General features: G+C 42.8%; 1 long non-coding RNA gene and 18 other non-coding genes across 19 annotated transcripts; all 19 read right to left on the bottom strand.

Moving 5' to 3' along the window:
• Positions 1 to 247: 247 nt before the first annotated feature.
• LOC148156969 (uncharacterized) lies at positions 248 to 11,830 on the bottom strand. Its single transcript, XR_015764473.1, has 2 exons — positions 11,176 to 11,830; positions 248 to 3,018 (listed from the first exon to the last, which is right to left on the bottom strand). It is a non-coding gene; the product is annotated as an uncharacterized LOC148156969 (long non-coding RNA).
• Positions 11,831 to 12,144: 314 nt separating this feature from the next.
• Positions 12,145 to 12,217, bottom strand: trnaf-gaa (transfer RNA phenylalanine (anticodon GAA)). Its single transcript has one exon. It is a non-coding gene; the product is annotated as a tRNA-Phe (tRNA).
• Positions 12,218 to 12,458: 241 nt separating this feature from the next.
• On the bottom strand, positions 12,459 to 12,531 carry trnaf-gaa (transfer RNA phenylalanine (anticodon GAA)). Its single transcript has one exon. It is a non-coding gene; the product is annotated as a tRNA-Phe (tRNA).
• Positions 12,532 to 12,772: 241 nt separating this feature from the next.
• On the bottom strand, positions 12,773 to 12,845 carry trnaf-gaa (transfer RNA phenylalanine (anticodon GAA)). Its single transcript has one exon. It is a non-coding gene; the product is annotated as a tRNA-Phe (tRNA).
• A 555-nt stretch (positions 12,846 to 13,400) lies between these two features.
• trnaf-gaa (transfer RNA phenylalanine (anticodon GAA)) lies at positions 13,401 to 13,473 on the bottom strand. Its single transcript has one exon. It is a non-coding gene; the product is annotated as a tRNA-Phe (tRNA).
• Positions 13,474 to 13,714: 241 nt separating this feature from the next.
• Positions 13,715 to 13,787, bottom strand: trnaf-gaa (transfer RNA phenylalanine (anticodon GAA)). The gene has a single exon. It is a non-coding gene; the product is annotated as a tRNA-Phe (tRNA).
• A 241-nt stretch (positions 13,788 to 14,028) lies between these two features.
• On the bottom strand, positions 14,029 to 14,101 carry trnaf-gaa (transfer RNA phenylalanine (anticodon GAA)). Its single transcript has one exon. It is a non-coding gene; the product is annotated as a tRNA-Phe (tRNA).
• Positions 14,102 to 14,342: 241 nt separating this feature from the next.
• Positions 14,343 to 14,415, bottom strand: trnaf-gaa (transfer RNA phenylalanine (anticodon GAA)). Its single transcript has one exon. It is a non-coding gene; the product is annotated as a tRNA-Phe (tRNA).
• A 1,183-nt stretch (positions 14,416 to 15,598) lies between these two features.
• On the bottom strand, positions 15,599 to 15,671 carry trnaf-gaa (transfer RNA phenylalanine (anticodon GAA)). The gene has a single exon. It is a non-coding gene; the product is annotated as a tRNA-Phe (tRNA).
• A 241-nt stretch (positions 15,672 to 15,912) lies between these two features.
• trnaf-gaa (transfer RNA phenylalanine (anticodon GAA)) lies at positions 15,913 to 15,985 on the bottom strand. The gene has a single exon. It is a non-coding gene; the product is annotated as a tRNA-Phe (tRNA).
• Positions 15,986 to 17,168: 1,183 nt separating this feature from the next.
• On the bottom strand, positions 17,169 to 17,241 carry trnaf-gaa (transfer RNA phenylalanine (anticodon GAA)). The gene has a single exon. It is a non-coding gene; the product is annotated as a tRNA-Phe (tRNA).
• A 241-nt stretch (positions 17,242 to 17,482) lies between these two features.
• On the bottom strand, positions 17,483 to 17,555 carry trnaf-gaa (transfer RNA phenylalanine (anticodon GAA)). Its single transcript has one exon. It is a non-coding gene; the product is annotated as a tRNA-Phe (tRNA).
• Positions 17,556 to 18,110: 555 nt separating this feature from the next.
• Positions 18,111 to 18,183, bottom strand: trnaf-gaa (transfer RNA phenylalanine (anticodon GAA)). Its single transcript has one exon. It is a non-coding gene; the product is annotated as a tRNA-Phe (tRNA).
• A 555-nt stretch (positions 18,184 to 18,738) lies between these two features.
• trnaf-gaa (transfer RNA phenylalanine (anticodon GAA)) lies at positions 18,739 to 18,811 on the bottom strand. Its single transcript has one exon. It is a non-coding gene; the product is annotated as a tRNA-Phe (tRNA).
• A 555-nt stretch (positions 18,812 to 19,366) lies between these two features.
• On the bottom strand, positions 19,367 to 19,439 carry trnaf-gaa (transfer RNA phenylalanine (anticodon GAA)). Its single transcript has one exon. It is a non-coding gene; the product is annotated as a tRNA-Phe (tRNA).
• A 241-nt stretch (positions 19,440 to 19,680) lies between these two features.
• trnaf-gaa (transfer RNA phenylalanine (anticodon GAA)) lies at positions 19,681 to 19,753 on the bottom strand. The gene has a single exon. It is a non-coding gene; the product is annotated as a tRNA-Phe (tRNA).
• Positions 19,754 to 19,994: 241 nt separating this feature from the next.
• On the bottom strand, positions 19,995 to 20,067 carry trnaf-gaa (transfer RNA phenylalanine (anticodon GAA)). Its single transcript has one exon. It is a non-coding gene; the product is annotated as a tRNA-Phe (tRNA).
• Positions 20,068 to 20,308: 241 nt separating this feature from the next.
• Positions 20,309 to 20,381, bottom strand: trnaf-gaa (transfer RNA phenylalanine (anticodon GAA)). Its single transcript has one exon. It is a non-coding gene; the product is annotated as a tRNA-Phe (tRNA).
• Positions 20,382 to 20,936: 555 nt separating this feature from the next.
• On the bottom strand, positions 20,937 to 21,009 carry trnaf-gaa (transfer RNA phenylalanine (anticodon GAA)). The gene has a single exon. It is a non-coding gene; the product is annotated as a tRNA-Phe (tRNA).
• Between the last annotated feature and the right edge of the window lie 222 nt (positions 21,010 to 21,231).

Raw genomic sequence — 21,231 nt, 5'->3', positions numbered from 1 at the left:
AAAGCTTGATTTCTGATGACAGGACAAGTCTCTCAAAAGCGAGAATGCCTTGTATTGACTAAAAGCAGGTATTATTGATAAAGAACGACCTCAGCAAAGGTCCAGAGTGACATGAATGCCTTGTAGTGATCTTTTGACGTTTCTAAGATTTGCCGAAACCCGGTATTGAACCAGGGACTATTGAGGATTAGAAAGGTGGCTATACTCTTAAATATCTAAGTAAAAGAAATAACGCACAGAGACGTAGTTCTTGCTGCTAGGCCATAGACGAGCCGGAGATTTATTACACTTCCACGGATTCCTCGTTACAGTTTCTTCAGTTCAATACAAAATCTTCATCATCATCGTCTTGTCACAAAAAATCTCCCCGAAGTCTTAATCTCAACCTGTTTTATACTTTTCCATCTTCATCAGTGTGTGTTGGAAAGTTTCAACCAATGGCGTGCAACTGTTGTTTTGCAGAAAGATTCTGGCACGCTTTATATTGAGTGTGTATTGGGCGACCTTTAAAATATTTTGGACCTCACGAACTCAACATCTGCTCCATTTCAGAATTGCTGAATAGGACAATTTATCTCAAATTGTTGATTTTATCTTGCACAAACAGACATCCTTTCCAGTAAATTCTGGTTCCATTTGCGCTTTGCACGCAAATGGAAGGAAAGAATTCGGTCAGGTTGACCTAGTGCGAGGCCAAAATCTTTCCCGAAAACAACTCCTTTAAATAGTATTTCCGCTCTTACATAATCCCCCCTATTCCGCTTTCAAGTGGAATCCTAATTAACCTTAGCAGTTGTTTGTTAATTGTTACTCTAAGTTTACATATTTACCTGTGAGTACAACTCTGTATATAAACCTTAGAAATATATATAAAAGTCACTTAAAAGTGAAATAAAATGAATAGTGGGGGCAACATTGTTTCATGAGTTACTGTAACTAATACAACAATTCCAATACATTGATTAAACATTGCTTGGTCATTGCTTCGATGATTGTTCTTCCATTTGTATAAGGTCGAAAAACCCTGTTGGCCTTTTGTTGCTTTCCAGGGAAAAAATTACCTTATGGCCCCCGCTCGCCATGGGCGACCACCAGTATTCCATAATCTGGCACAAATGTAACACAATCATGGATCCACAGTGACCAAAATCATAGATATACATGGTAACAATAGTACTTCAACATTGATACATAATCTTGATGACAATTATGAAGAAGTGTCCATGACACACATATAATCAGAGTGATTGTGTGATTTAAATGCTAATCATAATGATCAAAGTATTGGTCGCTTAATGCTTGTGCTCATCCACGCTCTCTTACATTATCATTCATACTCACATTCTTGTTTATACTGTCTCACACATTCATTCTCATTCACACGTGTTCCTAGTGTGTTAACTATGTGTGGGCCACCCGTGTTGTATTGTATATAAAGTGTATAAACTATGTAATAAGTATGTGTAATGGTGTATGCAAACAGTGTCTTTCCATGAGTCCGTTTATTCCAACCCAAGTTTTGACTTCATTTCCCTTGAACCTTTTAGATCTTTCAACATTCCATAAGCCATTTTAATTCAGGCATCAATTGTCCTTGAGCTCAGCAGTCCTTCGAATCGGTCATAGGTTCACTGGTCCGGGCGGCCTTGTGCTTAGTCCGTCTGATGTTTACCGTCCTTGGTCATCCATCTGTATACAGTCCCCACAATCCATTTCCTCATGATAGGGATCACACAACACACAAGCAGAAAAATAACAATTAGTATTACTACCAGAGTTATTCCTATTTTAACTACAAAGGCTCCCCATTCACCTAAAATTTCCTCCAGACTTTTCCATGACCAGGTGTTCTTTCCTGCATTTTCTTTGAATTCTGATTTCAGGTTCTTCAACTTAGTCATTACTGCTCTAAATGTACCTTTTGGTGAGGTATTCATAGGGATATAAGTACAGCATTCATTAGCAAACATATGGCAAACTCCTCCCATATTGGCTAAGATCCAATCTAACGCTTGTCTGTTTTGTTTTGCCATTCTACTTGTTTCATGGAGTTGTTCTCCTAGGGCCATAAATCCTTCAACCGTAAAGTTGATCATTCTCTGTTGATTGTAATAACATAGTTAATCCATTCAACATTTTTGTTAATTGTGATCCAAGGTAAGATAGATTCAAACCTGCGCGGAGTTCATGCTGCGCTTTGAATTCATCTGGAATTCCTCTTGGTTGACCTATAAGATTCAAATATACTCCTTCATTCAACCCATAATCCCCCAGGCTTCTACGAAGCCTTGTTTTATTGTTGTGCATTCCTACTAAGTCTTTAACTCCTTCATACACTAGGGTTACTGGTAATTTCATTCGTCTGAATTAGTTAGAAATTCGGTATCTGTTAAACTTACTGTCCATTTCCATTGTAAGTGCACATATCTAGTTTTGCAAATCAATTTTATGGAAACATTTAAATTGACACTTGCTGGAAAGAACACTGGTATGTACTTGTCTGGATTTCTATAAGTTGTGTGATACTTATCTTTGTCATTGGAGATGGATCTTGTGTTGTGAACAGTCATCGTTGAGTCACCGTTTGTCCCCCCTGGAGGCTGTCTGAGAGTCCATTCTCTGTCACTGTGGTTCGTCGGGGTTGGTTTGGTCCATAGTGTCGGCTGCAGATTGTGTAAGTTCGTCTCTGCCGTCACTGCTGCTCGGTTCACCACCTCTGTCAACATCCACAGTTGGACAGTTATTAGTATCAGTCTCATTGCTGTGAGGCTTCTGCTCATTTTCCTTGTAAAACTCAAGTCTCAGTTTGTCTTTATTTTGAACTTTAGTGCAATGAGTCAAATGATGCCAAGTGGTACTTCCTTCTACTTGGACAGCCGTTGGGGTTGCTCTCTTGACTTCATAAGGTCCTTCCCATCGGGCCTCATGCCATCTCCGTCTGTACACCTTGATGTACACCAAATCTCCAGGTTTCACCGGTGGTTCCCACACCGTGGACTCTGGACTTCTGGATTTTTCCTGCAAATAGATAGCTCTATGGATAGCAGTTAGTTGTTCAACATAGTCTTTCAACTCAGTTTGCAATTGCTCAAGGGGAGGTCCCTTGAAAGGTAACCTCCATTGCGGCACAGGCATAGGTCTGCCAGTCAGCATTTCATGCGGTGTTAAATGCGTGCTTCTGTGCATTTGCATGCGATAGCTCATTAATGCTAGTGGCAAAGCATCTACCCAGTTTAGTTTAGTTGATGCACAAATTTTCCGAAGCTTTGCTTTCAACGTGGCGTTGATGCGTTCCACCATTCCCTGGCTCTGAGGGTGGTAGACTGCGCCAAAACGTTGTTTGATCTGTAGCTTTTGCAAAATGCCTTTAACAACTTTTTGTACAAAAGCCGAACCATTGTCTGAACTGATTTCAGATGGAATTCCAAATCTTGGAATTACTTCTCTTGTCAAGAATTTGATAACTGTGTCTGCTCCTAAGGTTTTTGATGGTACTGCTTCGACCCATCGACTGAAACGATCAATTATCACCAACATGTACCTTTTACCTTGAACTGGTTTGAGCATGTCTACATAATCTATCACCAGGTGTTTGAAAGGTCCATCTGGAACTGGAATGTGTCCAATACCTGGTTTTATGCCTTTCCGAGCATTGTTTTCGGCACATATTTCACACTGGCTAAGAATTTCATCTACCATGTCTTGCATGTATGGAGACCAGAAACCTTGTTTTTTCAATTTTTCCATGACTTTTCCTCGGGCACAGTGGTCTAAGCCATGGGCTTCTGAGACCAATAATGTTAATAATGCTACTGGTGCTATTAGTAGGCCTTGGTGTGACCTCCATAAGCCATTTTCACTCATCGTAGCACCTCTTCGTGCCCAAAGATCACGTTCACTGTTACTTGCTTGTTGTTGCATCAAAATGACATCTTCCGGTGTTACAGCTGGTTCTAAAGCTATCACAGGTGCCAAGATAGCCATTTGGCTCCTGGATGCCATTTTTGCTGATTCATCTGCCATGTTGTTACCTCTCACAACGATATCATTGCCTTTGCGATGTGCTTGACACTTGATCACTGCCAGCTTCGAAGGAAGCATCATGGCAGCAATTAATTCTTTTAGTTGTGCTTCGTGCTGCACTGGGGTTCCGTCTGCTCTTTTGAAACCTCTTTGTTTCCAAATTGCGGCAAATAAAAAGCATACGCCGTGGGCATAGGCTGAATCAGTGAACACATTTGCGACTTTTGACCTAGCCATTTTACAGGCTTCAGTTAATGCTTTAAGTTCCGCAAGTTGTGCAGAACATGGTTGGTCACATCTTTCAGCTTTGATGGTTACAAAATTTTCACCTATTTGTTGTACCACTGCAAAACCTGCGTGGTTTCCTAGGTGGTCTCTGAAACATGACCCATCAACAAAGTATGTGACTTCTGCGTCAGGCAATGGAGTGGATTCCAAATCAGGTCTGAGTCTTGTGTATTTCATTGTTTCTGCTACACACTCATGTGGTTCTCCGTCACAATCCAAAGGAATCACATTTGCTGGATTGTTGGTGATACATCTTTGAATAGTTATGTCAGGGTATGTCAGAAGTAGCATATACTGCAAACTTCTTGCTTGTGTTACGACAAACTTTCCTAGATTTATTAACTCTGCGATTTTGTGGTGAGTTAATATTGTAACTGGATAACCCATTGTTATGGTTGAAGCTTTTTCATAAGCATGGTAGACTGCTGCTAGCCCCTGATAACATGGTGGCCAGCCTTGTGCTACATTGTCCAACTTTGTGCTGTAATAAGCAATTGGTTGTTTTCTTCGACCTGTACATGTTTCTTGCATCAAAACTGCTGTGACATACATGTCTTTTTTGTTCGCAACATATAGGTAGAATGGTTTGTCATAGTTTGGAACTGCTAGTGCAGGTGCACTCTGCATTTCACATTTTAGAGATTCAAATGCTACTTTTGCTTCTAAAGTCCAATTTATCAGATTCTTTTGGTTTTGATGACCTGGTTCTTTCATGAGTTCTCTGAGTGGTGCTGTTTTTTCTGCATAACTTTCTATCCAATCAGCATTGAAACCTGTCATACCGAGAAATGTCATCATTTCTCCAACTGTTCGTGGACATGGAGCTTTGCTGACACCCTCTAGTTGAGAAGGTGATATGCCAATGCTCCCTTCTGAGAGTTGTCTACCCAGGTATTCTACCTGTGTCTGACAATACCGTAATTTGTCTTTGGAGGCTTTGTAACCTCCTTCAGCCAGTCTTTCAAGGACTTTTATCGAATCCTGATGGCAATCATCCAATGTAGGTGACGCAAGTAGAATGTCGTCAACAAACTGTAGCAATGTGCTATTTATTTCCAATCCTTCTAAGTCCTGTCTGAGTGCTTGATTGAACAAATGAGGGCTGTGTTTGAAGCCTTGGGGTAATCGAGTGTAGCTGTACTTCTTACCTCTGTAAGTAAATGCGAACAAGTATCGAGATTGTTCCGCTAAGGTAATGGTGAAAAATGCTGAACAAAGATCAAACACCGTGAAAAATTTTGCTTCAGCAGGGATTGCGGTTAAAAGTGTGTGTGGGTTAGGCATTTCTGCCGATGATCTGTCTTCTACTACATCGTTTATTGTGCGAAGGTCATGTACCAGGCGATACTTTGACTTATCTGCTTTCAGAACTGGAAAAATTGGCGTATTACATGGACTTTCAATTTCCACCAACACTCCTGCTGTTAACAATCCTTCAATGGTTTTGCTGATTCCTTCTTCTGCTTCTGGTTTTAATGGATATTGAGGACGAAATGGAAGTTTAGCATTTGGTTTCAGTTCAACTTTAAATGGGTTAGCTGATTTCACTGATCCTACATCTGTTTCATGTTTTGACCATACTGATTCAGGAACTAGCTTTAACATGTCCTGCATTAATGGGTTTTCAACTGACTCGTCTTTTTCTTCTGTTTGTTTTGTGTCATTAATCGGTACTGTTACCACCTGCGGTTTTGCTGTCATAATAGTTTCACTTATTATTTTAATCATTCTTGCATCTTCTGATTGGAAAATTAATGGGCTGTCTGTCTGTTCCCATTTAATCTGTGTTGCGATTTTCATCATTGGTCCAAGATCTTTAGCATGAAAGTTTTTATTTACAAACAAAGTTATGTGTGGTACAGATTCTGCAACGTTGTACCATTGTGAAATGAAATCATTAATTTCTACATTTAGCGCTGCTCCTTGTTTCCCAACAATGATATATTGGGACACAAGGTTCACCGCTTCACCTTGTGTTTCTTTGTCCCATTGTTCTTCAAACTCTGTACTTTTTGAAATGTCATAGTACATTGTGCAATGATAGTCTAGAAATGGTTTTTTGGCTTCTGGAATTTGAATTTGAATGTACTGTCCCCATTTAGAAATTACCTCTTCAATGGAGTTATTAATGTCTCCAAGCCAATAAACTTTGGCTTCATGTTGTTACATGAACATTTGAAGGTCCACACCTTCTTTTTCAACATACACACCTTGAGGAGAACACCAGATTTTTATTTTTAATTTACATAGAGCGTCTCTTCCCAACAGGTTTATTGGGGTTTGATCAGATACCAAAATTGGTATTTTTATCTCATTGTCATCTGTTGTAAGTCGAACAGGAGCTGTCATTTGGATTAATTGTCTTGTTCCCGAGAACCCTACTGTTGATACAAATTTATCAGACATGGGGAGATGCGTTGCATAGTTCGGACTTACACAAGTGTAAGCTGCTCCTGTATCGACCAACATTGGAGTTTCTCTATTTTCAATTTGAATTTTCAATATTGGTTCATCGTCAGCACCTGTAGTTAGAATTGGGTACTGACTCTCTCCCCGAGGGTCCTCTGGGCATCCCTAGTATCCAAAATTTGGTGGATTGTATTGAGCTGGTGAATTTTGTTGAACTGGTGGATCGTATGGGACTCCTTGAGGATCGTATGGAGTTCCCTGTTGATTATATGGAACTGCTTGGTGATTGTATGGGGCTGTCGGTGGACCTGGTCTGGCTCTGCCACGCGGCCGTCTTTGGAATGAGTTGTCACCATTTCGGCACTGGTCAGCACGATGTCCAAAACAACCACATGTCCAGCATGCTCCGGGTGTTCTGGGCGGACCGCCTCGTCCCCTGTTAGGCCATGAAGGGCTTCTTTGCTGTCTACCTCGAGACACAAATGGACGAGAGTTCCATGGTTGTGAATAAATATTCACCACTGGTTGAGAAGGCTGAGTCATTTGCGAAGTTGGAGTATACATCTGTGGCGCTGAATTCACGGAGTTAGGAAGGTTGGCTACATTTGGGGTGGGATGCTGGTCCCCCCTTACCACTGCAGCTTGGGTCTTAGTCTTGTTTTTTTCTTGAAGTTCTCCAAGCTGTAATTGAGCCAATTTCCTTTGAATGTTTTTGTCTTGGTCAGTGCGTTTTTGTTCATCTTTTCTGTATTTTTCTATTGTGTGTACCACATGATCACGAAATTCTTTGTGTGGCATAGACATCAGAGCCACCACCTCTTCAAGTTTGGTGCGCACTGGCTCTGGCATTACATCCACCAATGATTTTCGAAACACACCTGCAATCATTGGGTACTCGTCAACATCAAACTCCATTATGTCGTTCCACCTTCTCAACTGCCTGGCGACGTAGGATGCTGGATTCTCCGAGTCACCAATTGGTTCCGCTTTCATGTTCTTAGGGTCCACTTTGTTTGGAAATTCTGCCCTCAAGGCTGCCCAGATCATTGTCCGGCATGCATTTAGTTCAATCCCGTCTGCTCTTTCTTGTAGCATCCAGGGATGATCCTTCAAAATGTTCTGCATGGTGGGAATTCCAACAACTTTTGCTAGAATGGCTTTGATGTCTCCAAGTGCCAACATTTTGCCAACTGTCTCTTCTTCAAGTGCTCTTATCCATCTTCCTGCACCATTATGAATATCTGGCAACCGCGAGACTAACCCAACCAGATCCATCGAGGCAAATGGCAAATATTGAGCAATATCTCCTTTTAATATGATTGGTAATTGTTTTGAGGGGTCATAACGATCAGGTTTGCGTATGTCAGGTCTGGATCTCAAATCGTATTCTTTTTGGTTTGGGGCTTTTTGTTCTTTGACCGGAGTGCTTGTACTTGGACCAGCCATCGCCCCGTCTTCACCATTATCACATCTTGACTCTGTTTCAGCTAATCGTACAAGGCCTTCATCAATTTCTTCCTCTATTTCCTGTATCTGTGTTTGGTTTGCTTTATGTTCTATATTAAAGACTTCTGGACCTAACTTTAACCAATAAGCATCTCCGCTTCGGCGTCTTTTCAGATGACCCGCGTAGCCATCAAAAAATTTATTATTATTACTTCCAGCATAGCAGTCAAGAATTTTAATATTTCCAACTGTCCGTGTTGTGGAACATCCGGCACCAGAGGTTTGACTTCTGGTTTGGATTGGCGGTAATGATGTGTCATATCTGCCAGCTGGCTTATAGCCATCCGCATTTGCATATGACGTTGGTAGTTCCATGCTTTTTGAGTGCTTATTATTTGTGGTACTGTCTGAAGCACTTGTGCTCGTCTGTGGTGCACCTCTGGGTGGAGCTGGTGTTTGAACTACTGTTGATCGTGGTGTGTGCCCTGTAGAGGGTCTGTCTAATTGAGTTTCCAGCTCATTGTTTTTACCTTGTTTAATTTCCCTAATTTGATCATCATTCCTGTATCCAAAATCACCTGTGATATTCAGAACTCCTGTCAGGGCTGGATACAACCCAGCAGGGTTCATTTGATCGTCGTCTGGTTTTTCATAATTATTTTTAAGCTCAATTACCTGCTACTTTAAGTTTTTCCGGTATTTTTCACCTTCTTCCTTGAATAGTTGTAAAATGTTTAATTCTAGTTCTCTTTTGGCTTGTCTTTTCTTTCCTTTGTTTTTTGCTTTGTAGTCTGCAATCTGAGTTTCCATCTGTTCACAAAGGGATAAGTCAAAGCTCCCATTTTCTGGCCATGGGCATGGAAGTCCTTGCGTTCTCTTTTGCCACTTCTTAGAAATTTTTGGAATTTGAGAAGCATATTCTGGGTTTTTTGAACCAATAATGACAATAGGTATGTTGCTCATCTTGCTTATTTAGCAGTTGTCTCACTATTAGAGTTCTGTTTAAGTTTTGCTGTCTTTTACAGTTTTGTTGTCCTTTGACTTTTAAATTTTCCAAATTAGTAAAAAATAAGTTGATTTTTAGTTAGTTATTCTTATAATTTTTGTTCCTTGTAGTCTTATTGCTTATAGTTGCTAAATATTAAGTGTGTTAAATAGTTTTCTATAAGTGTAACAGTTAACCAAGTTTTTTACAGTTATTCAACTCTTTTTACAGTAAAATATACATTTGAAAAATGTTTAACATAGTTCAGTGTCACAGAAACAATGATTATTTGGATAAAAGTCTGTATTATGTGAGTTAACTCAAGGTTTTGGCTTAGACCTCTTCACCGTTGTAAGCAGAGGAGAGAAAAAAAAAGAAAAACTAAACTTCAGTCTGCTTCAGTCCGAAATGAGCAAAGGTGGGGGCCAACCTTGCGTAATAGGAAGTGGGCCGTCTTAAATACTATGGACTACAAATGGGTGTTAACAAAGAATGGTCTCGAATCACGACAGATCCGGGACCGAATGACGTGTTGTGGACAGAGAGAGAGTGAGAGAGAGAGAGAGAGAGGATAGGGGCAGGGCAAGAGAGAAAAAGTGAGAGAGGAAAGAGAGTGTGGAGGGAGGAAGGGAGGTCAAGGGATAGGGAGAGAAGGGGTGGGAGGGAAAGTTCGTGTGTGTGTGTTTCTGGGAATTCAGCCAAGAAACTCTTTTCTTTCTCCCAACTTTTCTGAAATATAACAGCAAGATATGGATATTTCCTATCTATATTGCACAGCATAAATTAGACGTTACAAACAGCGTTAAACAATTGCAGTCAAAATGAAGACCAAATTTCAAATTTAATACAGAGCACGGCGGCTTCTAATGCTCAACATTACTTTGAAAGCAGTCAGTTATTTAATAAGCCCAAAAGCCAAAAACATGCACATTTCAGATTTTTACAATATATACAGGCATGCCAATCAAATACTTACACAACAGACAACATACATTCCCAATTATTTAGCATTCATCTCAGCAACATTCATTCCATTTGCATTTCTACTCCTTATTCTTTCCTTACTCCTTCTCCTCCCCGGGGATTCTAGTTAGTGTAATTATATTTATTAATATATTTATTATAAATATATAAAATTTAGTTGGCTATTGATTTAATTAGCCACTGTCCAATTTTAATGTGTGCACACAATTAATTATATTAGGACTTCAGTTATTTTAGCCAAGGCTGACAGAAACACTTAAACTCCTCACCAAAAACTCAAAGAAATGAAAGAACATTTACTGCAGTTTAACTCAAAGTAATCTGTAAAACTCTATTTTCTTCACTTGAACTTCTTTATTCACTTTTTACTCATTTTCAACTCTATTTCAGGCCACACATCATCTCATGGAGGACTTTGGTTTCTCCCACCAGACGAGCTTTTTGCTCTCTTCGTGGATGGGATATGCCGTGGTCACTCCTCGGAGAAAAACACGTTCCCTCCGCTAAGGAAACTCCGCTGTCTCTCTCATGGAGACATTCGGTGGTCTCACAGAGAAAAGAGAACTGTCCTCTCCTGGCCTCTTCTTATTCTTATTCTTTATTTTTATAGCGCTTTTCACAGAGATCCCAATCTCTCTTCGTGGCTCAGCTGGTTTAATGTTAAAGTTAAGCTTCTTGGCCTCCTGCCAAATTTAACAAATCGTGATATGTTATTTATTAGTCAGCTCAATGAAAGTGCCTGTTCAGAAGAACTACACCAGATTGGCTGATATATGGTAACTTATAATGGAAGAAATTCCTTGTTACCGTCACCAAAACGGGTGAGACCAGACTGAAAAAGTGCTTATTTTCCGAGCTGCATGTTTCCAGAATGTACGAGATACCTATGAGTCTCAGATTTTTGGCAGCTCGTTCTTTGCGCAAAGAAATTACTCGCCTATGGTAAGCAGAAAGAACTTAATCACTCTTTTTAGCACTTCAGACCGCCAGCAGACAGGAAACCGTTCTGTTTTTAACAAGTAAAAGAGATAAAAGCTTACCTCTTTCCTGTGATTGGGCCCAGACGGCTCCCGTCCGCAGTCAGGCTGAAGCGAGTCACCTTTCTTCTCCTGGTTGTTCAATTGTTCATTCAAACGTCGGGTGTCACCACTTTTATTGAGGATTAGAAAGGTGGCTATACTCTTAAATATCTAAGTAAAAGAAATAACGCACAGAGACGTAGTTCTTGCTGCTAGGCCATAGACGAGCCGGAGATTTATTACACTTCCACGGATTCCTCGTTACAGTTTCTTCAGTTCAATACAAAATCTTCATCATCATCGTCTTGTCACAAAAAATCTCCCCGAAGTCTTAATCTCAACCTGTTTTATACTTTTCCATCTTCATCAGTGTGTGTTGGAAAGTTTCAACCAATGGCGTGCAACTGTTGTTTTGCAGAAAGATTCTGGCACGCTTTATATTGAGTGTGTATTGGGCGACCTTTAAAATATTTTGGACCTCACGAACTCAACATCTGCTCCATTTCAGAATTGCTGAATAGGACAATTTATCTCAAATTGTTGATTTTATCTTGCACAAACAGACATCCTTTCCAGTAAATTCTGGTTCCATTTGCGCTTTGCACGCAAATGGAAGGAAAGAATTCGGTCAGGTTGACCTAGTGCGAGGCCAAAATCTTTCCCGAAAACAACTCCTTTAAATAGTATTTCCGCACTTACAGGACCTTCAGGTCTTCAGTCTGACGCTCTCCCAGCTGAGCTATTTCCGCGAAGGCTCCTGTGCAAAAACCGCACAGCGTTCGGTCCTGGAGCTCGAAAACTGGCCACGTATAAGTTGACACTGTTGATGATGGAGTGATGAAAGCTTGATTTCTGATGACAGGACAAGTCTCTCAAAAGCGAGAATGCCTTGTATTGACTAAAAGCAGGTATTATTGATAAGGAACGACCTCAGCAAAGGTCCAGAGTGACACGAATGCCTTGTAGTGATCTTTTGACGTTTCTAAGATTTGCCGAAACCCGGGATTGAACCAGGGACCTTCAGATCTTCAGTCTGACGCTCTCCCAGCTGAGCTATTTCGGCGATGTCTCCTGTGCAAAAACCGCACAGCGTTCGGTCCTGGAGTTCGAAAACTGGCCACGTATAAGTTGACACTGTTGATGATGGAGTGATGAAAGCTTGATTTCTGATGACAGGACAAGTCTCTCAAAAGCGAGAATGCCTTGTATTGACTAAAAGCAGGTATTATTGATAAGGAACGACCTCAGCAAAGGTCCAGAGTGACACGAATGCCTTGTAGTGATCTTTTGACGTTTCTAAGATTTGCCGAAACCCGGGATTGAACCAGGGACCTTCAGATCTTCAGTCTGACGCTCTCCCAGCTGAGCTATTTCGGCGATGGCTCCTGTGCAAAAACCGCACAGCGTTCGGTCCTGGAGTTCGAAAACTGGCCACGTATAAGTTGACACTGTTGATGATGGAGTGATGAAAGCTTGATTTCTGATGACAGGACAAGTCTCTCAAAAGCGAGAATGCCTTGTATTGACTAAAAGCAGGTATTATTGATAAAGAACGACCTCAGCAAAGGTCCAGAGTGACATGAATGCCTTGTAGTGATCTTTTGACGTTTCTAAGATTTGCCAAAACCCGGGATTGAACCAGGGACCTTCAGATCTTCAGTCTGACGCTCTCCCAGCTGAGCTATTTTGGCGAAGGCACTTGTGCAAAAACCGCACAGTGTTCGCTCCTGGAGCTCGAAAACTGGCCACGAATAAGTTGACACTGTTGATGATGGAGTGATGAAAGCTTGATTTCTGATGACAGGACAAGTCTCTCAAAAGCGAGAATGCCTTGTATTGACTAAAAGCAGGTATCATTGATAAAGAGCGACCTCAGCAAAGGTCCAGAGTGACATGAATGCCTTGTAGTGATCTTTTGACGTTTCTAAGATTTGCCGAAACCCGGGATTGAACCAGGGACCTTCAGATGTTCAGTGTGACGCTCTCCCAGCTGAGCTATTTTGGCGAAGGCACTTGTGCAAAAACCGCACAGCGTTCGCTCCTGGAGCTCGAAAACTGGCCACGAATAAGTTGACACTGTTGATGATGGAGTGATGAAAGCTTGATTTCTGATGACAGGACAAGTCTCTCAAAAGCGAGAATGCCTTGTATTGACTAAAAGCAGGTATCATTGATAAAGAGCGACCTCAGCAAAGGTCCAGAGTGACATGAATGCCTTGTAGTGATCTTTTGATATTTCTAAGATTTGCCGAAACCCGGGATTGAACCAGGGACCTTCAGATCTTCAGTCTGACGCTCTCCCAGCTGAGCTATTTTGGCGAAGGCACTTGTGCAAAAACCGCACAGCGTTCGCTCCTGGAGCTCGAAAACTGGCCACGAATAAGTTGACACTGTTGATGATGGAGTGATGAAAGCTTGATTTCTGATGACAGGACAAGTCTCTCAAAAGCGAGAATGCCTTGTATTGACTAAAAGCAGGTATTATTGATAAAGAACGACCTCAGCAAAGGTCCAGAGTGACATGAATGCCTTGTAGTGATCTTTTGACGTTTCTAAGATTTGCCGAAACCCGGGATTGAACCAGGGACCTTCAGATCTTCAGTCTGACGCTCTCCCAGCTGAGCTATTTTGGCGAAGGCTCCTGTGCAAAAACCGCACAGCGTTCGGTCCTGGAGCTCGAAAACTGGCCACGTATAAGTTGACACTGTTGATGATGGAGTGATGAAAGCTTGATTTCTGATGACAGGACAAGTCTCTCAAAAGCGAGAATGCCTTGTATTGACTAAAAGCAGGTATTATTGATAAAGAGCGACCTCAGCAAAGGTCCAGAGTGACATGAATGCCTTGTAGTGATCTTTTGATATTTCTAAGATTTGCCGAAACCCGGGATTGAACCAGGGACCTTCAGATCTTCAGTCTGACGCTCTCCCAGCTGAGCTATTTTGGCGAAGGCACTTGTGCAAAAACCGCACAGCGTTCGCTCCTGGAGCTCGAAAACTGGCCACGAATAAGTTGACACTGTTGATGATGGAGTGATGAAAGCTTGATTTCTGATGACAGGACAAGTCTCTCAAAAGCGAGAATGCCTTGTATTGACTAAAAGCAGGTATTATTGATAAAGAGCGACCTCAGCAAAGGTCCAGAGTGACATGAATGCCTTGTAGTGATCTTTTGACATTTCTAAGATTTGCCGAAACCCGGGATTGAACCAGGGACCTTCAGATCTTCAGTCTGACGCTCTCCCAGCTGAGCTATTTCGGCGATGGCTCTTGTGCAAAAACCGCACAGCGTTCGGTCCTGGAGCTCGAAAACTGGCCACGTATAAGTTGACACTGTTGATGATGGAGTGATGAAAGCTTGATTTCTGATGACAGGACAAGTCTCTCAAAAGCGAGAATGCCTTGTATTGACTAAAAGCAGGTATTATTGATAAAGAACGACCTCAGCAAAGGTCCAGAGTGACATGAATGCCTTGTAGTGATCTTTTGACGTTTCTAAGATTTGCCGAAACCCGGGATTGAACCAGGGACCCTCAGATCTTCAGTCTGACGCTCTCCCAGCTGAGCTATTTTGGCGAAGGCTCCTGTGCAAAAACCGCACAGCGTTCGCTCCTGGAGCTCGAAAACTGGCCACGTATAAGTTGACACTGTTGATGATGGAGTGATGAAAGCTTGATTTCTGATGACAGGACAAGTCTCTCAAAAGCGAGAATGCCTTGTATTGACTAAAAGCAGGTATTATTGATAAAGAACAACCTCAGCAAAGGTCCAGAGTGACATGAATGCCTTGTAGTGATCTTTTGACGTTTCTAAGATTTGCCGAAACCCGGTATTGAACCAGGGACCTTCAGGTCTTCAGTCTGATGCTCTCCCAGCTGAGCTATTTCCGCGAAGGCTCCTGTGCAAAAACCGCACAGCGTTCGGTCCTGGAGCTCGAAAACTGGCCACGTATAAGTTGACACTGTTGATGATGGAGTGATGAAAGCTTGATTTCTGATGACAGGACAAGTCTCTCAAAAGCGAGAATGCCTTGTATTGACTAAAAGCAGGTATTATTGATAAAGAACAACCTCAGCAAAGGTCCAGAGTGACATGAATGCCTTGTAGTGATCTTTTGATGTTTCTAAGATTTGCCGAAACCCGGTATTGAACCAGGGACCTTCAGGTCTTCAGTCTGACGCTCTCCCAGCTGAGCTATTTCCGCGAAGGCTCCTGTGCAAAAACCGCACAGCGTTCGGTCCTGGAGCTCGAAAACTGGCCACGTATAAGTTGACACTGTTGATGATGGAGTGATGAAAGCTTGATTTCTGATGACAGGACAAGTCTCTCAAAAGCGAGAATGCCTTGTATTGACTAAAAGCAGGTATTATTGATAAAGAGCGACCTCAGCAAAGGTCCAGAGTGACATGAATGCCTTGTAGTGATCTTTTGATATTTCTAAGATTTGCCGAAACCCGGGATTGAACCAGGGACCTTCAGATCTTCAGTCTGACGCTCTCCCAGCTGAGCTATTTTGGCGAAGGCACTTGTGCAAAAACCGCACAGCGTTCGCTCCTGGAGCTCGAAAACTGGCCACGAATAAGTTGACACTGTTGATGATGGAGTGATGAAAGCTTGATTTCTGATGACAGGACAAGTCTCTCAAAAGCGAGAATGCCTTGTATTGACTAAAAGCAGGTATTATTGATAAAGAGCGACCTCAGCAAAGGTCCAGAGTGACATGAATGCCTTGTAGTGATCTTTTGACATTTCTAAGATTTGCCGAAACCCGGGATTGAACCAGGGACCTTCAGATCTTCAGTCTGACGCTCTCCCAGCTGAGCTATTTCGGCGATGGCTCCTGTGCAAAAACCGCACAGCGTTCGGTCCTGGAGCTCGAAAACTGGCCACGTATAAGTTGACACTGTTGATGATGGAGTGATGAAAGCTTGATTTCTGATGACAGGACAAGTCTCTCAAAAGCGAGAATGCCTTGTATTGACTAAAAGCAGGTATTATTGATAAAGAACGACCTCAGCAAAGGTCCAGAGTGACATGAATGCCTTGTAGTGATCTTTTGACGTTTCTAAGATTTGCCGAAACCCGGGATTGAACCAGGGACCCTCAGATCTTCAGTCTGACGCTCTCCCAGCTGAGCTATTTTGGCGAAGGCTCCTGTGCAAAAACCGCACAGCGTTCGCTCCTGGAGCTCGAAAACTGGCCACGTATAAGTTGACACTGTTGATGATGGAGTGATGAAAGCTTGATTTCTGATGACAGGACAAGTCTCTCAAAAGCGAGAATGCCTTGTATTGACTAAAAGCAGGTATTATTGATAAAGAACAACCTCAGCAAAGGTCCAGAGTGACATGAATGCCTTGTAGTGATCTTTTGACGTTTCTAAGATTTGCCGAAACCCGGTATTGAACCAGGGACCTTCAGGTCTTCAGTCTGACGCTCTCCCAGCTGAGCTATTTCCGCGAAGGCTCCTGTGCAAAAACCGCACAGCGTTCGGTCCTGGAGCTCGAAAACTGGCCACGTATAAGTTGACACTGTTGATGATGGAGTGATGAAAGCTTGATTTCTGATGACAGGACAAGTCTCTCAAAAGCGAGAATGCCTTGTATTGACTAAAAGCAGGTATTATTGATAAGGAACGACCTCAGCAAAGGTCCAGAGTGACACGAATGCCTTGTAGTGATCTTTTGACGTTTCTAAGATTTGCCGAAACCCGGGATTGAACCAGGGACCTTCAGATCTTCAGTCTGACGCTCTCCCAGCTGAGCTATTTCGGTGATGGCTCCTGTGCAAAAACCGCACAGCGTTCGGTCCTGGAGTTCGAAAACTGGCCACGTATAAGTTGACACTGTTGATGATGGAGTGATGAAAGCTTGATTTCTGATGACAGGACAAGTCTGTCAAAAGCGAGAATGCCTTGTATTGACTAAAAGCAGGTATCATTGATAAAGAGCGACCTCAGCAAAGGTCCAGAGTGACATGAATGCCTTGTAGTGATCTTTTGACATTTCTAAGATTTGCCGAAACCCGGGATTGAACCAGGGACCTTCAGATCTTCAGTCTGACGCTCTCCCAGCTGAGCTATTTCGGCGATGGCTCCTGTGCAAAAACCGCACAGCGTTCGGTCCTGGAGCTCTAAAACTGGCCACGTATAAGTTGACACTGTTGATGATGGAGTGATGAAAGCTTAATTTCTGATGACAGGACAAGTCTCTCAAAAGCGAGAATGCCTTGTATTGACTAAAAGCAGGTATTATTGATAAAGAGCGACCTCAGCAAAGGTCCAGAGTGACATGAATGCCTTGTAGTGATCTTTTGACATTTCTAAGATTTGCCGAAACCCGGGATTGAACCAGGGACCTTCAGATCTTCAGTCTGACGCTCTCCCAGCTGAGCTATTTTGGCGAAGGCACTTGTGCAAAAACCGCACAGCGTTCGCTCCTGGAGCTCGAAAACTGGCCACGAATAAGTTGACACTGTTGATGATGGAGTGATGAAAACTTGATTTCTGATGACAGGACAAGTCTCTCAAAAGCGAGAATGCCTTGTATTGACTAAAAGCAGGTATTATTGATAAAGAGCGACCTCAGCAAAGGTCCAGAGTGACATGAATGCCTTGTAGTGATCTTTTGACATTTCTAAGATTTGCTGAAACCTGGGATTGAACCAGGGACCTTCAGATCTTCAGTCTGACGCTCTCCCAGCTGAGCTATTTCGGCGATGGCTCCTGTGCAAAAACCGCACAGTGTTCGGTCCTGGAGCTCGAAAACTGGCCACGTATAAGTTGACACTGTTGATGATGGAGTGATGAAAGCTTGATTTCTGATGACAGGACAAGTCTCTCAAAAGCGAGAATGCCTTGTATTGACTAAAAGCAGGTATTATTGATAAAGAACGACCTCAGCAAAGGTCCAGAGTGACATGAATGCCTTGTAGTGATCTTTTGACGTTTCTAAGATTTGCCGAAACCCGGGATTGAACCAGGGACCTTCAGATCTTCAGTCTGACGCTCTCCCAGCTGAGCTATTTTGGCGAAGGCACTTGTGCAAAAACCGCACAGCGTTCGCTCCTGGAGCTCGAAAACTGGCCACGAATAAGTTGACACTGTTGATGATGGAGTGATGAAAACTTGATTTCTGATGACAGGACAAGTCTCTCAAAAGCGAGAATGCCTTGTATTGACTAAAAGCAGGTATTATTGATAAAGAGCGACCTCAGCAAAGGTCCAGAGTGACATGAATGCCTTGTAGTGATCTTTTGACATTTCTAAGATTTGCTGAAACCTGGGATTGAACCAGGGACCTTCAGATCTTCAGTCTGACGCTCTCCCAGCTGAGCTATTTCGGCGATGGCTCCTGTGCAAAAACCGCACAGTGTTCGGTCCTGGAGCTCGAAAACTGGCCACGTATAAGTTGACACTGTTGATGATGGAGTGATGAAAGCTTGATTTCTGATGACAGGACAAGTCTCTCAAAAGCGAGAATGCCTTGTATTGACTAAAAGCAGGTATTATTGATAAAGAACGACCTCAGCAAAGGTCCAGAGTGACATGAATGCCTTGTAGTGATCTTTTGACGTTTCTAAGATTTGCCGAAACCCGGGATTGAACCAGGGACCTTCAGATCTTCAGTCTGACGCTCTCCCAGCTGAGCTATTTTGGCGAAGGCTCCTGTGCAAAAACCGCACAGCGTTCGCTCCTGGAGCTCGAAAACTGGCCACGTATAAGTTGACACTGTTGATGATGGAGTGATGAAAGCTTGATTTCTGATGACAGGACAAGTCTCTCAAAAGCGAGAATGCCTTGTATTGACTAAAAGCAGGTATTATTGATAAAGAACAACCTCAGCAAAGGTCCAGAGTGACATGAATGCCTTGTAGTGATCTTTTGACGTTTCTAAGATTTGCCGAAACCCGGTATTGAACCAGGGACCTTCAGGTCTTCAGTCTGACGCTCTCCCAGCTGAGCTATTTCCGCGAAGGCTCCTGTGCAAAAACCGCATAGCGTTCGGTCCTGGAGCTCGAAAACTGGCCACGTATAAGTTGACACTGTTGATGATGGAGTGATGAAAGCTTGATTTCTGATGACAGGACAAGTCTCTCAAAAGCGAGAATGCCTTGTATTGACTAAAAGCAGGTATTATTGATAAGGAACGACCTCAGCAAAGGTCCAGAGTGACACGAATGCCTTGTAGTGATCTTTTGACGTTTCTAAGATTTGCCGAAACCCGGGATTGAACCAGGGACCTTCAGATCTTCAGTCTGACGCTCTCCCAGCTGAGCTATTTCGGCGATGGCTCCTGTGCAAAAACCGCACAGCGTTCGGTCCTGGAGTTCGAAAACTGGCCACGTATAAGTTGACACTGTTGATGATGGAGTGATGAAAGCTTGATTTTTGATGACAGGACAAGTCTCTCAAAAGCGAGAATGCCTTGTATTGACTAAAAGCAGGTATTATCGATAAAGAGCGACCTCAGCAAAGGTCCAGAGTGACATGAATGCCTTGTAGTGATCTTTTGACGTTTCTAAGATTTGCCGAAACCCGGGATTGAACCAGGGACCTTCAGATCTTCAGTCTGACGCTCTCCCAGCTGAGCTATTTCGGCGATGGCTCCTGTGCAAAAACCGCACAGCGTTCGGTCCTGGAGCTCTAAAACTGGCCACGTATAAGTTGACACTGTTGATGATGGAGTGATGAAAGCTTGATTTCTGATGACAGGACAAGTCTCTCAAAAGCGAGAATGCCTTGTATTGACTAAAAGCAGGTATTATTGATAAAGAGCGACCTCAGCAAAGGTCCAGAGTGACATGAATGCCTTGTAGTGATCTTTTGACATTTCTAAGATTTGCCGAAACCCGGGATTGAACCAGGGACCTTCAGATCTTCAGTCTGACGCTCTCCCAGCTGAGCTATTTCGGCGATGGCTCCTGTGCAAAAACCGCACAGTGTTCGGTCCTGGAGCTCGAAAACTGGCCACGTATAAGTTGACACTGTTGATGATGGAATGATGAAAGCTTGATTTCTGATGACAGGACAAGTCTCTCAAAAGCGAGAATGCCTTGTATTGACTAAAAGCAGGTATTATTGATAAAGAGTGACCTCAGCAAAGGTCCAGAGTGACATGAATGCCTTGTAGTGATCTTTTGATATTTCTAAGATTTGCCGAAACCCGGGATTGAACCAGGGACCTTCAGATCTTCAGTCTGACGCTCTCCCAGCTGAGCTATTTTGGCGAAGGCACTTGTGCAAAAACCGCACAGCGTTCGCTCCTGGAGCTCGAAAACTGGCCACGAATAAGTTGACACTGTTGATGATGGAGTGATGAAAACTTGATTTCTGATGACAGGACAAGTCTCTCAAAAGCGAGAATGCCTTGTATTGACTAAAAGCAGGTATTATTGATAAAGAGCGACCTCAGCAAAGGTCCAGAGTGACATGAATGCCTTGTAGTGATCTTTTGACATTTCTAAGATTTGCTGAAACCTGGGATTGAACCAGGGACCTTCAGATCTTCAGTCTGACGCTCTCCCAGCTGAGCTATTTCGGCGATGGCTCCTGTGCAAAAACCGCACAGTGTTCGGTCCTGGAGCTCGAAAACTGGCCACGTATAAGTTGACACTGTTGATGATGGAGTGATGAAAGCTTGATTTCTGATGACAGGACAAGTCTCTCAAAAGCGAGAATGCCTTGTATTGACTAAAAGCAGGTATTATCGATAAAGAGCGACCTCAGCAAAGGTCCAGAGTGACATGAATGCCTTGTAGTGATCTTTTGACGTTTCTAAGATTTGCCGAAACCCGGGATTGAACCAGGGACCTTCAGATCTTCAGTCTGACGCTCTCCCAGCTGAGCTATTTCGGCGATGGCTCCTGTGCAAAAACCGCACAGCGTTCGGTCCTGGAGCTCTAAAACTGGCCACGTATAAGTTGACACTGTTGATGATGGAGTGATGAAAGCTTGATTTCTGATGACAGGACAAGTCTCTCAAAAGCGAGAATGCCTTGTATTGACTAAAAGCAGGTATTATTGATAAAGAGCGACCTCAGCAAAGGTCCAGAGTGACATGAATGCCTTGTAGTGATC

This window comes from Poecilia mexicana, unplaced genomic scaffold, assembly GCF_051168715.1.
Source record: "Poecilia mexicana isolate PSO_F unplaced genomic scaffold, ASM5116871v1 scaffold_10, whole genome shotgun sequence".
Taxonomy (NCBI): Eukaryota; Metazoa; Chordata; class Actinopteri; order Cyprinodontiformes; family Poeciliidae; genus Poecilia; species Poecilia mexicana.
This window is presented reverse-complemented; position numbering and strand designations above follow the sequence as displayed.